The following is a 14,724-nucleotide window of genomic DNA, read 5'->3' on the forward strand; positions in this document are numbered from 1 at the left end:
CCTTTGTTCATATTTCCATGAAAGCTGTACACCACCAGGGTACAAAGATTTGACCCAGCAGTTATAAAATCATTTACACACAACAAAAACCACAAAGACACACACACACAATGAGAAATTGAGATTGTGTGTGCTACTGATTGACAACTAAAAGGTTCTTGTGCATGTGCAGCATCTCCCCTCCACAACCCCACACATGACTCAAGTTCACAGACACATTTTTTTTTAAATCTGACAAAAACATTTTTTCTTGAAAGCATTGTTTACTAATGAGGAATGCAGTCAGAGGCTATAAAGGCGCTGCAGATTACAGTCCCCCCAGTTCTCTCTTTTCTGAAGCCATGAGTGCACGTTTCAGTGTCCAGCAGGTTGTAGATCAGATGTTTTCAGATGTCCAGGAGGAACAAGAGAACAATGATTTAAAAGAGGAGGAGGTATCTGAAGAAGAAGATGGGGAAGAATACAACCCAGAGCACGATGCATCATCTTCAGATGAAAAAGAAATCGCCCAAGCTGAAAGAAAGATTTTTTTTCAAAGAACAGCAAAATAACATGGTCCTTGTCACCATATGACAACCAGGGCAGGATGGCAGCACAAAATGTCATAAGGATGACGCCAGGGCCCACAAGACATGCCGTTGCCCATGCCCAGGACATCACCTCAACATTCTACATGTTTATCACACCAGCCATCGAAAAAATCATCCTGGAGATGACAAATTTGGAGGGTTTCCGTAAATATGGAGACAACTGGAAAAGGATGGATGAGATTGACCTGCGTGCCTACATAGGGCTGCTAATCTTAGCAGGTGCATATAGGTCCTGAGGCGAGGCTACATGTAGTCTCTGGGATGCAGAGAGTGGAAGGGCGATTTTCTGTCCCACGATGGCACTAAAAGTCTTTCACACTTTCTCAAGAATGCTACGATTGGATAACCGTGAGTCAAGACCTGCAAGACGTGTGAAAGACAAACTGGCGGCCATAAGAGAGGTCTGGGAGAAGTGGGTGGAGCATTGATAAGGGAATTTATATTTTAAAGGTAATGACTAAACAATTCCACCCTGAAACGTAATTATGACATTATGTAACATATATAATGAATAATTAGACAAACGTAACTATAAGTAATTATTAGATTCTGTAACATGTATAATGAATTAGAATGATAAACTTCAGTCTAATAAGGTTTGGTCGAGGCAAGTACAAATGTGTGTGTGACTAAGAAAATACCGAGAACAAATAAACTGTGTATGACCTGACCTGGCTAGAACTCTGAGAAACTTACGGCAGGAAAGGGAGTCCCATCAAGGTCCTTCTAATCTCGGAGGAATGGAACTGCCAGCTTGGTAGTGATAAACAGTGGTGAGAACTATGGGGAAGGATACATCCCACCTACTGTTCGTGTGTATGTATGTGCGTAGGCTATCAACTGTTTCTGTGTAGGTATGTGCGTAAGTAGAGAGGGAGTGAGTTATAAAAGGACATGTTCTTTGTATTTTGACTTTAGAACGTTCTCATGAATAAACCTTACAGACCTTTTGCATAAGCTGAGTCTTTGCCTAATTATTATTAAACCCAGGGTCTTACAAACCTCGGGGATTGGTCAAAGCTTATTGATTGTTAGTTATTATCGTTAGGAATGAAAATTCTCGTGACAAGCGTCTGCCGTACCTCTACAACCCTGGGCCTGAAGTAACAGTGGATGAGCAACTTGTTAAATTCAGAGGTAAATTTGTATTTTCATATCTTTAACATCATTTTCACTATTAATTTTATTATGTATTGCTGTAATATCATTGATATAATGTGATTGTTTTCTGTGACATTGATACTAATTACTGATAGTAATCTCTTTTGTCAAAATGTCACTGTCCTTTCTGGCAGTATATGCCCAGCAAGCCAGCAAAGTATGGCATCAAGATATGGGTGGCTTGTGAAGCACAATCCAGCAACGCTTGGAAGATGCAAGTCTACACAGGGAAGCCGGCTGGTGGAGGCCCGGAGAAGAACCAGGGGATGCGGGTTGTGCTTGATGTGACAGATGAACTGAGGGGCACAATGTCACGTGTGACAATTTCTTCACCTCTTATGAACTCAGCCAGCAGCTCCTGAAGAGGAAGATCACCGTAGTTGGCACAGTTAGAAAGAACAAGCCTGAGCTCCCCCCTGCACTCCTCGCAAAAAGGGGAAGGAAGCCTTCTCATCAAAGTTTGCCTTCACCCCCACCACCACTCTAGTTTCTTAGCTCCCAAAGAGGAACCAGAATGTGGTCCTCCTGAGCACACTGCACAAAACGGCTGAGATCAGTGATCATGAGGACAGGAAGCCAGCCATCATCCTGGACTACAACCACAACAAAGGAGGCGTGGACAACCTGGACAAGGTGATTGGAACTTACAGCTGCAGGAGGATGACTGCCCGCTGGCCCCTGGTCATCTTCCATAACATCATTGATGTGTCCTCATACAATGCCTTTGTGATAAGGAACAAGATAAACCCTTCCTGGATGCCTGATAAGCAGAACAAGAGGAGGGTGTTCCTGGAGCAGCTGGGAAAGGCACTAGTAACCCCACACATTCAAGGAAGGTAGCGCCTCCCACGCACAGCAGCCTCTGCAGTGCTTGTGAAAGCTGTTCAGGGGGCTGAATCTTGCCCTGATCCAGCTGAGGCTGCAGCTGGGGCAGGCAAGAGGAGATGCCAATTCTGTCCCCCAGAGAAAGACTGTAAAACAAATACTATGTGCTACACATGTGAGAAATACATCTGCAAAGTCCATGCACACACACTTGCATACTGTCCTACATGTGCTAATTAGAGTTGATTGATTTATGTTCTTCACGTTTTGTTTTGTATCTATTATCTTATTTTAGTCTTATTTATTGTTGTTGTTTATACATCTTGTGGGTGGGGGCAATGGTTAAAAAAATGTGAGAAGACTAGTATTTTGTAGTTGAATTCCTCATTGTACAGTATATAAGAATATATCACTATGTTGCCAAAAAAGTTCAAGACTTATTGTTTCCCTTCAATAAAATGCATTCAATACTACTTTCTGCACATTTCTGCTACTTTCTTAGGCTATACAAGTGCTATCTCTTGCTAAAAAATGTATGTTTACACCTATGCAGTACCTTTAGCAATAATAATAAACCTCTACTTTAGTAAAGAAAACTATTATGACAGGTGTGTTGTAATAAAAAACAAGTGGTGTCCACTGATTAAATGCAGTCTTTCTGCATTGTGAAGAGGGAAAACCCAGATATTCATAAAGTTTGTGATGAATAACAGGTTGTTTCTTCATGCAAAATAGATTTGGGGTTTAAAATTAAATTAAGCTGTTTTATTTTAGGGGTTTAGTGAAGGCGCATTTTTTACCCTTAGGACAAGGGGAGTATACAGAATGTAAAGACTACACAAGGGTTAAATGAGGGTAGAGGACCAACATTAATAAAATGTAAAGATAGTGACAATAAAAATAACATTTCTGGTGTTTGAGGTGTCCTGTGATACACTGGGCTGGACTTCTGTCACTCCTTACATCTAAGTAGGTGGTCGATGGCATCTACAGGTGTCCACATTTCTTTCACATCTTTTTTTGCTGTATTGTCTTATTCCAGTGTTGATTGCATGAGCAGAATGTTCAGGGCGTTGGAGACAGAAATGTATTGAATAGAACAAGATTATTTCAGCCATATGATCTTAAATCATGCATGTCACACATCTACCATTCCATCCAAAGACCAATTGTCAAAACAGCAGTGGCTTAACCATAAATCTAACTATATATTTGTTTTTAATTATTTATCTGAAAAACAACCTGCTATGTTATGCTGTATAGAACACACTCTTCAACCAAATCAGATCACAGCAAGGTAAAAGATAGAACATGTATAAAAGTCACTCCACAACTGGTTGAAAATACAAAATAGGATTAAAAAACATATTGTGGAGCAGAGTTGAGACACTAAAAGCAGTCAGTAAAACATGGTACAGCATTTCATTTGGAGTCATGTATAATACATTAAATAATGTAAATATTGCTATCAGTTATCATACATTACATCTATACACATGTACAGTACATTCGGAAAAGTATTCAGACCTCTTGACTTTTTCCACATTGTTATGTTACAGCCTTATTCTAAAATGGATTAAATAGATTCTTTCATAAATCAACACACAATTTCCCATAATGACAAAGCCAAAACAGGCTTAGATTTTTTTGCAAATGTATATAAAAAATAAAGAAACAGAAATACCTTATTTACATAAGTATTCAGATGTATTTTAATCTATAGCTACACCTAGCCTATTATAGGCCGATAATAAACTCCGATATGAAGATGTGCTTATTAATGCATAGTCCTATACGACGTAAATGAAGGTCAGTCTGCTATATAATAACCTTGACTGCCTAAAGTAGTCTACGGTTTCTACAAGTAATACAATGGAAAGTGGAGGGTGGGGTGGAGTGTCCTTTAGTGGGTTGGCTTCTGGGTTCGAAGGTCTACATGGCTATGACCAACATTAAAAGGCTCAGTGTATAAAAATCTACTACTGTTGTTGGGATGAAGTTGTCATGGTTTATCACCTTGATCATTGCCCCCATGTTCTCTGTGCTGGGGTCCGCTCTGCATCTTCTGCCTGTTCCCCAGACCTGCTGAGAAATCATTTGCACCCTATAACTCTCAATTTCACATGCAATCAACTTTCTGAAATGTATTTGTTTAATACTTATGTGGTGCAACTCACTGTCTGTCAAAGAACTATTGGTGTTAATTCCTCATTTCACGAGCATATAAAAAAAAAAGCAAAGCATATATTATGGAGAAGGACCAACATTAATAAAATGTAAAGAAACTGAAAGTAAAAGTCACATTTCTGGTGTTTCTCCTATGATACACTGGGCAGAATTTCTGTCACTCTATACATTTAAATAGGTGGTCAATGGGATCTACGGGTGTCCAAATTTGTTTCACATCTTTTTGTATTGTGTTATCCCAGTGTTGATCGCATGAGCTGAATGTTCAGGGTGTTGGAGACAGGAATTTGTTGAATAGAACAAGATCATTTTAGCCATATGATCTTAAATCATGTATTACACATATGTACCATTCTATCCAATGAACAACTATCAAAACAGCATTGGCTTAACCATAAATCTGTAACCATAAATCTTTAAAAAAATAAATGAAACAACCTGCTATGTTAAAGTATATCTAATAACACAGAGACTGGAACCAAATCAGAAAATAGCAACTTTTTATTAAAATGACCTCAGCAAAAAATGGACCCTGTCTTTCAAAGATAATTTGTAAAAATCCAAATAACTTCACAGATCTTCATTGTAAAGGGTTTAAACACTTTTTCCCATACTTGTGCAACGAACCATAAACAATTAATGAACATGTCCCTGTGGAACGGTCGTTAAGACACTAACAGCTTACAGACGGTAGACAATTAAGGTCACAGTTATGAAAACTTAGGACACTAAAGAGGCCTTTCTACAGACTCTGAAAAACATCAAAAGAAAGATGCCCAGGGTCCCTGCTCATCTGCGTGAACGTGCCGTAGGCATGTTGCAAGGAGGCATGAGGACTGCAGATATGGCCAGGGCAATACATTACAATGTCCGTAGAGATGCCTAAGACAGCGCTACAGGGAGACAGGACGGACAGCTGATCGTCCTCGCAGTGGAAGACCACGTGTAACAACACCTGCACAGGATCGGTACATCCGAACATCACACCTGCGGGACAGGTGCAGGATGGCAACAACAACTGCCCGAGTTACACCAGGAACACACAATCCCTCCATCAGTGCTCAGACTGTCCGCAATAGGCTGAGAGAGGCTGGACTGAGGGCTTGTAGGCCTGTTGTAAGGCAGGTCCTCACCAGACATCACCGGCAACAACGTCGCCTATGGGCACAAACCCACCGTCGCTGGACCAGACAGGAGTGGCAAAAAGTGTTCTTCATTGACGAATCGCGGATTTGCGTTTATCGTCGAAGGAATGAGCGTTACACTGAGGCCTGTACTCTGGAGCGGGATCGATTTGGAGGTGGAGGGTCCGTCATGGTCTGGGGCGGTGTGTCACAGCATCATCGGACTGAGCTTGTTGTCATTGCAGGCAATCTCAACGCTGTGCGTTACAGGGAAGACATCCTCCTCCCTCATGTGGTACCCTTCCTGCAGGCTCATTCTGACATGACCCTCCAGCATGACAATGCCACCAGCCATACTGCTCGTTCTGTGCGTGATTTCCTGCAAGATAGGAATGTCAGTGTTCTGCCATGGCCAGCGAAGAGCCCGGATCTCAATCCCATTGTGCACATCTGGGACCTGTTGGATCGGAGGGTGAGGGTTAGGGCCATTCCCCCCATAAATGTCTGGGAACTTGCAGGTGCCTCGGTGGAAGAGTGGGGTAACATCTCACAGCAAGAACTGGCAAATCTGGTGCAGTCCATGAGGAGGAGATGCACTGCAGCACTTAATGCAGCTGGTGGCCACACCAGATACTGACTGTTACTTTTGATTTTTACCCTCCCCTTTGTTCAGGGACACATTATTCAATTTATGTTAGTCACATGTCTGTGGAACTTGTTCAGTTTGTCTCAGTTGTTGAATCTTATGTTCATACAAATATTTACATGTTAAATTTGCTGAAAATAAATGCAGTTGACAGTGAGAGGATGTTTTTTTTTGTTGCTGAGTTTATAAATAGGTGTCCTGGAGGGCAGGCAGTGTGCCCCCGGTGATGTGTTTCTTTTTTTGCTGAGTTTACGTTCAAATGTTAATATTTGATCTTAAGAAATGTTAATTGAGTCATGAATAAATTATTTGTACAGTATATATCAAAACGTTTTACAGCTGCTAGTCTTTTTGAAGCTCAATGAGGGTGAGATACAATAGTACATACAGGAGTTGAACACCTCTTAACTGACATTCTACAAAGTAGGCTACTGACCTTGAGATACTGAAGAAGGTAAGGATTGTCTAGTTGTTTAAAAATTAATTTGGGAGGTAATACAAAAATATTGCAGTAACATTTGATTTGGATAATCCATCTGTAGATGCTCTACAGACTATCAGTAACATTTCAACTATACTGAATAAAAATAATTTCAAAGGTTTTACTGAGTAAAAGTAAAAGGAAATCTGTCAATTGAAATAAATTCATTAGGCCATAATCTATGGATTTCACATGACTGGAAATAAAGATATGCATCTGTTGGTCAGACAGGGGAGTGGATCAGAAAACCAGTGTCACGGATTCCCCCGGTACTGCTTCTCATTCCGTTCACCAGCTCCGGAGGTCTACGTCACTGGCCTTCTAGGCGTCACTGAACTGGATCATTACCACCAACCCCAGACTGCCTTGTTTCATCACGCACACTTGGTTCCTATTCCCCCTGATTAGTAAGTGTATAATTGTGCCCTCTGTTCCCCAATGTCCTTGTCGATTATTGTTCCATGTCCGTTGGTCTTGTGAGTACCTGTGCTCTGTGATATCGGCTTTCGTGTTACGTCTGTACGTCGGTACATCGTGTAGTGTGCCGGTTACAGGTCTCGTCCCGTGTTTTTTACGTTTAGGTGCATCTGGGGTATGCACCTTTGGGGGGGGGGGCGGGGGGGTACTGTCACGTCCTGACCAGTATAAGGGGTTATTTGTTATTGTAGTTTGGTCAGGACGTGGCAGGGGTGTGTTTGTTTTGTGTTGTCGGGGGTTTTGGGTAGTGTTCTATGTTTTGTATTTCTATTTTCTAGTTATTCTATTTCTATGTTTAGTTTATTGTTTTGACATTCAATTGGAGGCAGCTGTTCCTCGTTGCCTCTAATTGAAGGTCCTATTTAGTAGGGGTGTTTTTCTATGGGTTTTGTGGGTAGTTGTTTCTTGTTTAGCTGTGTGCCTGTCAGGACTGTTTTCGGCGTTCTTTTTGTTCAGTGTTCATTTATTTAATAAAGAAGAAAATGAGCATTCATGTACCCGCTGCATTTTGGTCCACTCCCTATGACAATTGTGACACAGCCAATCAGAAAAGCACATTTAAAATGTATTTCTCAGAACAGGGCTTAGATTTACTGTTCCTACACATGTTTTGACTAAAATGTAAATTATAGTTACTGAAAGTTTAACTATCACAGTGCACTTGCAAAAAAAAAATCTAAATTTAATGAAGGAATCTTGAGAGCAGCTAAAAAAAACTCTCTGATACAGTTTACTTGACTGGCTCTCGGTGGCCCTCTCTGTTTCCTGTACCTGTGGTAGGTGGACTTGCTACCCGCAGAAACAAAAATAACTTGTCTATGCATTCACATCCTATGCACTGCTCTTTCAGTAACTGACAGGAAACAATGAACAAGAGAACAACTCTAACAATTCTATGCTGTGAGTAGAAATGTATTTCATCCACTTGGGAGATACATTGTTTATATTTGATTAGGTTGAAGTTCTGTTAATTTGGTTTAAAAAATGTAATGTGTTATGAAAATTGTATTTAAATAGCCTAGCCTTAGTCAATATGGTCTGTTTTTATGAAAGATTCCATGCTCTGGGAGGCTTTTGGAGCGGGTCAAAATGAGATTCTAGTGACACCAGGGGACACAGTCACCCTTGGCTGTGACATTAACCTGGAGTATGAGAGTATGACCATACTGAACATCTCAGAGAGCGACGTGGGTCTGTACTATTGTGCTGAGCAGAGGGCTAACATATTTCAGATCAGAAGTGGGACCAAGCTCTCCCTTATCAGTGGTGGTGAGTAAACTCTGCATTATGACTGCATACCTGTGGTTTTGCATCGGGAGTGTTCTAAAAATGTCCATCTGGTAAATAAAGTTTAACCTCAGTCAATTCAGTATATGTATTTAAATTATAAATATACCAAAACAGTTGGAAGAAACACATGTAATATTGATGTTACATGTACTAGATTCATTTCTTGATTGTTTTCAATACAGTATGTTTAAGATTGTTTTTCAGTTGTGATATATTTCATTAAATCTTTATATTCACACACCAAGAAGGCTGTAAATGACAGTTGAACTGTTATGAATGTTCTGTCATTTCAGATCAGCTCTCTACTACGGTTGTTGGGATGAAGTTGTCATGGTTTATCACCTTGATCATAGCCCTCATGTCTGTACTGGGGTCTGCTTTCTGCGTCTTCTGTCGGTTCCTCAGACCTGCTGAGAAATCATTTGCACCCTATAATTCTCAATTTCTGAGATGTATTTTTTTAATACTCATGTGGTGCAACTCACTGTCTGTCAAACAGATATTGGTGTTAATTCCACATTTCATGAGGATAGCAACAACAACAAAAATCCTCATAGATCCTGCCAAAATGAAAATAGTGGACGAAGAGGGAGCATATATTATAGAGCAGTGGTTTTCAACTGGTTTTGCCTGGGGACTGAAATTTGACAATGACAATTGAGTCAGGACCCAATATTATGGACTGTTGATGATTACATGTTGTAATGTTGTATTGCAGCTGCCTTTAAGAGCAGGCATCACTTAGAAAAAAATAGATTCTGTCTCAATTGGCTACACCTATGGTATTACAGAAAGTCATTACACAGCCATATTAACTGAGAACATTTATTATAAATTCAAGAGAATAAGACATTTTAAGGAGACCAGTTCAGGAGTGGGGTGTAATGAATTAAGAAAATAAGAACTCCTAATCGAAATGTTCATAGACCATTAGCATTGCATGGTTAGCCACATCTGTGGATTCATCAAGCTGCAATGCGTAACAGCCATTTTCACTAATGCGCTCTAATGTCTGGCACGTTATGTCCTCAGACATGTCCTGGATTCTCCTCTGTCATTGGATAGGGGTATAGTTTTACGTTTGTTGGCGGCTGACACTCCCAAGATTTTCAGTGCACATATCTCAGCCTCCAGTATTTATGCTGCAGTAGTTTATGTGTCGGGGGGCTAGGGTCAGTCTGTTATATCTGGAGTATTTCTCCTGTCTTATCCGGTGTCCTGTGTGAATTTATGTATGCTCTCTTTCTCTCTTTCTTTCTCACTCTCGAAGGACCTGAGCCCTAGGACCATGCCTCAGGACTACCTGGCATGATGACTCCTTGTTGTCCCCAGTCCACCTGGCCGTGCTGCTGCTCCAGTTTCAACTGTTCTGCCTGCAGCAATGGAACCCTGACCTGTTGTGGCGGATGAATCAGAATTAGTTGGGTAACATAGATAATTAAGATGTTTTATTTGCATAATATGCTTATGTGAGATACTTGTCATATGTGAATGTATCTGTTAAACCATGTGAAGAGATGGTGTGATTAATGGGGAACCAATTACTTGTCTCCACAATGTCTGTGCGCAAGTCACTCCCTCCATACACCTTCCCCCAATGCCAAAGGCCCCTCTGATGTTGCACTTATCTTGGGATAGTGTATGACCTAGAGGCTCACTCCCCTCAGTGAGCTTGTCAACGAGTGGAGTCAAGAGGGGGTTTAGTTGAGATGGGAGTATCTAGAGTTGTCAATTGATTTATGCCATTGGATGCGCTAATGGTTCTGTTCTATACCGTACCAGGGAGAGACAGTTCCAGTTTGGAGTAGGAGGACCAGACACTGGTCTATACAATGAACACTGTTGACACAGCAGTTGCTGTCTGCTATGTTTTATAGATATCTTTCATACAAAACTTAACCTTGTGACCCATTCTATGTATCTGTGGTTCGTCATGTACGTTGAGAGGGCTGTATCTTGGCTATGAAAGATCTTTGTACTTTTGTGTAATCACTTTTTCAATGGTTCATTAGAGATAGGGCATCATTGAAAGTCAAAGGGCTTTTGCAAAAAGCTCTTAATTATTAAAGATGTAGTTATATGTATAACTCTGACTGGTATGTGAAGTTTGTAACTCTCCTCATTTGGTAATGCAGAAATTAGCCACCACACTGTTCACTGTGATTACTATTATTTGACCATGCTGGTCATTTATGAACATTTGAACATCTTGGCCATGTTCTGTTATAATCTCCACCCGGAACAGCCAGAAGAGGACTGGCCACCCCTCATAGCCTGGTTCCTCTCTAGGTTTCTTCCTAGGTTTTGGCCTTTCTAGGAAGTTTTTCCTAGCCACCGTGCTTCTACAACCTGCATTTCTTGCTGTTTGGGGTTTTAAGCTGGGTTTCTGTACAGCACTTTGATATATCAGCTGATGTAATAAGGGTTATATAAATAAATTTGATTTGATTTGACATATCAATCGCAACAGGGAGTATGAGATCCTCTGCGCTGGTGTGGGCTTTTTTGCACTTAGCAATGCGCTGGGCCACAAGGCATGATGCGCAAAGTGCCTTTTCTTGTACCATACTTTCTTCAATGAATCTTGTGAGGCCACCAGATATTGACATTTTCTTTTTTTAAAGTCAGGTGTCTTATCTTTGTGACTTGGATGCTTGGTGTCCAGATTCCTTTTCATTTTGGAAGGTTTCATACTCTCATTAGCTAACAGATTGTTGCATTGGACGCTCTGTGGTCTACACTCACCTTGCCTGTCTTCTATATATGTAAAACCACATTTTATGAAGTCGGGATGGTATTGTCTCTTCTTGACAGGGACCGGGTTGTCTGCCTTGTTGTTGACATTGTAAGCAGCAGTAGATGAAGAGGGAGCTGCACGTTTTAAAAAATTGTCCATGATTTTACTCTGACAGCTAGCCTACATGGGTTAAATGACAGCTAACTATCCACGTGCAATGCCTGCAGAACACATCGTAGGCGATCGAATAAACCCCCCCGCCTTCCGTTCTACTAGCTTACATGCAATCATTGGAAAATAGAATCGACGACCTATGAGGAAGATTAAACTACCAACGGGACATTCAAAACTGAAACATCTTATGCTTCACGGAGTTGTGGCTGAACGACGACATTATCAACATACAGCTGGCTGGTTATACACTGTATCGGCAGGATAGAACAGCGGCGTCTGGTAAGACAAGGGGTGGTGGACTATGCATATATGCAAACAGCTGGTGCACAATATGTAAGGAAGTCTCAAGGTTTTGCTCGCCTGAGGTAGAGTATCTCATGATAAGCTGTAGACCACACTATCTACCTAGTTTATCTGTATTTTTCGTAGCTGTCTACATACCACCACAGACCGATGCTGGCACTAAGACCGCAATCAATGAGCTGTATTCCGCCATAAGCAAACAGGAAAACACTCATCCAGAGGCGGCGCTCCTAGTGGCCAGGGACTTTAATGCAGGGAAACTTAAATCAGTTTTACCTCATTTCTATCAGCATGTTAAATGTGCAACAAGAGGGGAAAAAAATCTAGACCACCTTTACTCCACACACAGAGACGCGTACAAAGCTCTCCCTCACCCTCCAGTTGGCAAATCTGACCATAATTCTATCCTCCTGATTCCTGCTTACAAGCGAAAATTTAAGCAGGAAGCACCAGTGACTCGGTAAATAAAAAAGTGGTCAGATGAAGCAGATGCTAAGCTACAGGACTATTTTGCTAGCACAGACTGGAATATATTCCGGGATTCTTCCTATGTCATTGAGGAGTACACCACATCAGTCATTGGCTTCATCAATAAGTGCATCGATGACGTCGTCCATGGATTACAGGCACACGCACTGGCTGGCGAGCTGACGCTCAAGGAGCGGGCCTAACCCGGAAGCTTATAAGAAATCACGCTATGCCCTCCAACGAACCATCAAACAGGAAAAGTGACAATACAGGACTAAGATCGAATCGTACTACACTGTCTCCGACGCTCGCGGATGTGGCAGGGCTTGCAAACCATTACAGACTACAAAGAGAAGCACAGCCGAGAGCTGCCCAGTGACACAAGCCTACCAGACGAGCTAAACTACTTCTATGCTCGCTTCGAGGCAAATAACTCCCTCTGCAACTGGATCCTGGACTTCCTGACGGGCCGTCCCCAGGTGGTAAGGGTCCTGGATGGCAGGAAGCTTGACCCCAGTGATGTACTGGGCCGTACGCACTAGCCTCTGTAGTGCCTTGTGATCAGAAGATGAGCAGTTGCCATACCAGGCAGTGATGCAACCAGTCAGGATGCTCTCGATGGTACAGCTGTAGAACTTTTTGAGGATCTGATGACCCATGCCAAATATGTTCAGTCTCCTGAGGGGCAATAGGCTTTGTTGTGCCCTCTTCACGACTGTCTTGGTGTGTTTGGACCATGATAGTTTGTTGGGGATGTGGACACCAAGGATCTTGAAGCTCTCAACCTGCTCCACCACAGCTCCGTCGATGAGAATGGGGGCGTGCTCGGTCCTCCTTATCCTGTAGTCCACAATCATCTCCTTTGTCTTGATCACGTTGAGGGAGAGGTTGTTGTCCTGGCACCACACGGCGAGGTCTCTGACTTCCTCCCTATAGGCTGTCTCAATGTTGTCTGTTATCAGGCCTACCACTTGTGTTATCAGCAAACTTAACGATGGTGTTGGAGTCTGGCCATGCAGTTATGAGTGAACAGGGAGTACCGGAGGGGACTGCGCACGCACCCGAGGGGCCCCAGTATTGAGGATCAGCTTGGCAGATGTGTTGTTACCTACTCTTACCACACGGGGGTGGCCCGTCAGGAAGTCCAGGATCCAGTGGCAGAGGGAAGTGTTTAGTTCCAGGGTCCTTAGCATTGAACTTTGAGGGCACTATGGAGTTGAATGCTGAGCTGTAGTCAATGAATAGCATTCTCACATAAGTGTTCCTTTTGTCCAGATGGGAAAGAGCAGTGTGGAGTGCAATAGAGATTGTATCAACTGTGGATCTGTTGGGGCAGTATGCAGATTGGAGTTGGTCTAGGGTTTCTGGGATAATGGTATTGATGTGAGCCATGACCAGCCTTTCAAAGCACTTCATGGCTTCAGACATGAGTGCTACGGCTCGGTAATCATTTAGGCAGGTTACCTTAGTGTTCTTGGGCACAGGGACTATGGCGGTCTGCTTGAAACATGTTGGTATTACAGACTCAGTCAGGGAAGATTGAAAATGTCAGTGAAGACACTTGCCTGTTGGTCAGCGCATGCTCGGAATACACGTCCTGGTCATCCGTCTGGCCCTGCGGCCTTGTTGACCTGTTTAAAGGTTTTACTTTAAACATTTCTGGTAACATTTCTGGTGTTTGAGGTCTCCTGTGAGCCAAATGTCTGTCACTCTATAGACCTAAGTAGGTGGTCAATGGGATCTACAGGTGTCCACATTTTGTTGCACATCTTTTTTTGTCTTATTCCAGTGTTGATTGCATGAGCAGATGTTCAGGGCATTGGAGACATAAATCTATTGAATAGAAGATGATTTTAGCCACATCATAAATCATGTACTACACAATTTTCACAATTGTCAAAACAGCAGCGGCTTCACCATAAATCTCGAACCATAAATGTAAAAAAAAAGGTGAAACACAACCTGCTATGTTATACTGTATATAACAGACTGGAACCAAATCAGAAAATAGCAAGATTTTATAAAAATGTCAGTAAAAAAAAAAGTGTATGGATCACATCTACAGTTGAAGTGGGAAGTTTACATATACTTAGGTTGGAGTCATTAAAACTTGTTTTTCAACCACTCCACAAATTTCTTGTTAACAAATTATAGTTTTGGCAAGTCAGTTAGGACATCTACTTTGTGCATGACACAAGTCATTTTTCCAACAATTGTTTACAGATTATTTCACTTATAATTCACTGTATCACAATTCCAGT

The 14,724-nt window shown here is 41.8% G+C and overlaps 1 long non-coding RNA gene across 2 annotated transcripts; it reads left to right on the top strand.

Moving 5' to 3' along the window:
* Positions 1 to 8,286: 8,286 nt before the first annotated feature.
* LOC145864255 (uncharacterized) lies at positions 8,287 to 10,868 on the top strand. Of its 2 annotated transcripts, none has more exons than XR_014382850.1 (3): positions 8,287 to 8,391; positions 8,545 to 8,760; positions 9,075 to 10,868. It is a non-coding gene; the product is annotated as an uncharacterized LOC145864255 (long non-coding RNA). The 2 variants fall into 2 exon arrangements; XR_014382851.1 differs by having other exon boundaries at positions 10,052 to 10,868.
* The last annotated feature ends 3,856 nt before the right edge of the window (positions 10,869 to 14,724 follow it).

The sequence above is a fragment of the Salmo salar genome, chromosome 26 (genome assembly GCF_965601325.2).
Source record: "Salmo salar chromosome 26, fSalSal1, whole genome shotgun sequence".
In the NCBI taxonomy this organism is placed as follows: domain Eukaryota; kingdom Metazoa; phylum Chordata; class Actinopteri; order Salmoniformes; family Salmonidae; genus Salmo; species Salmo salar.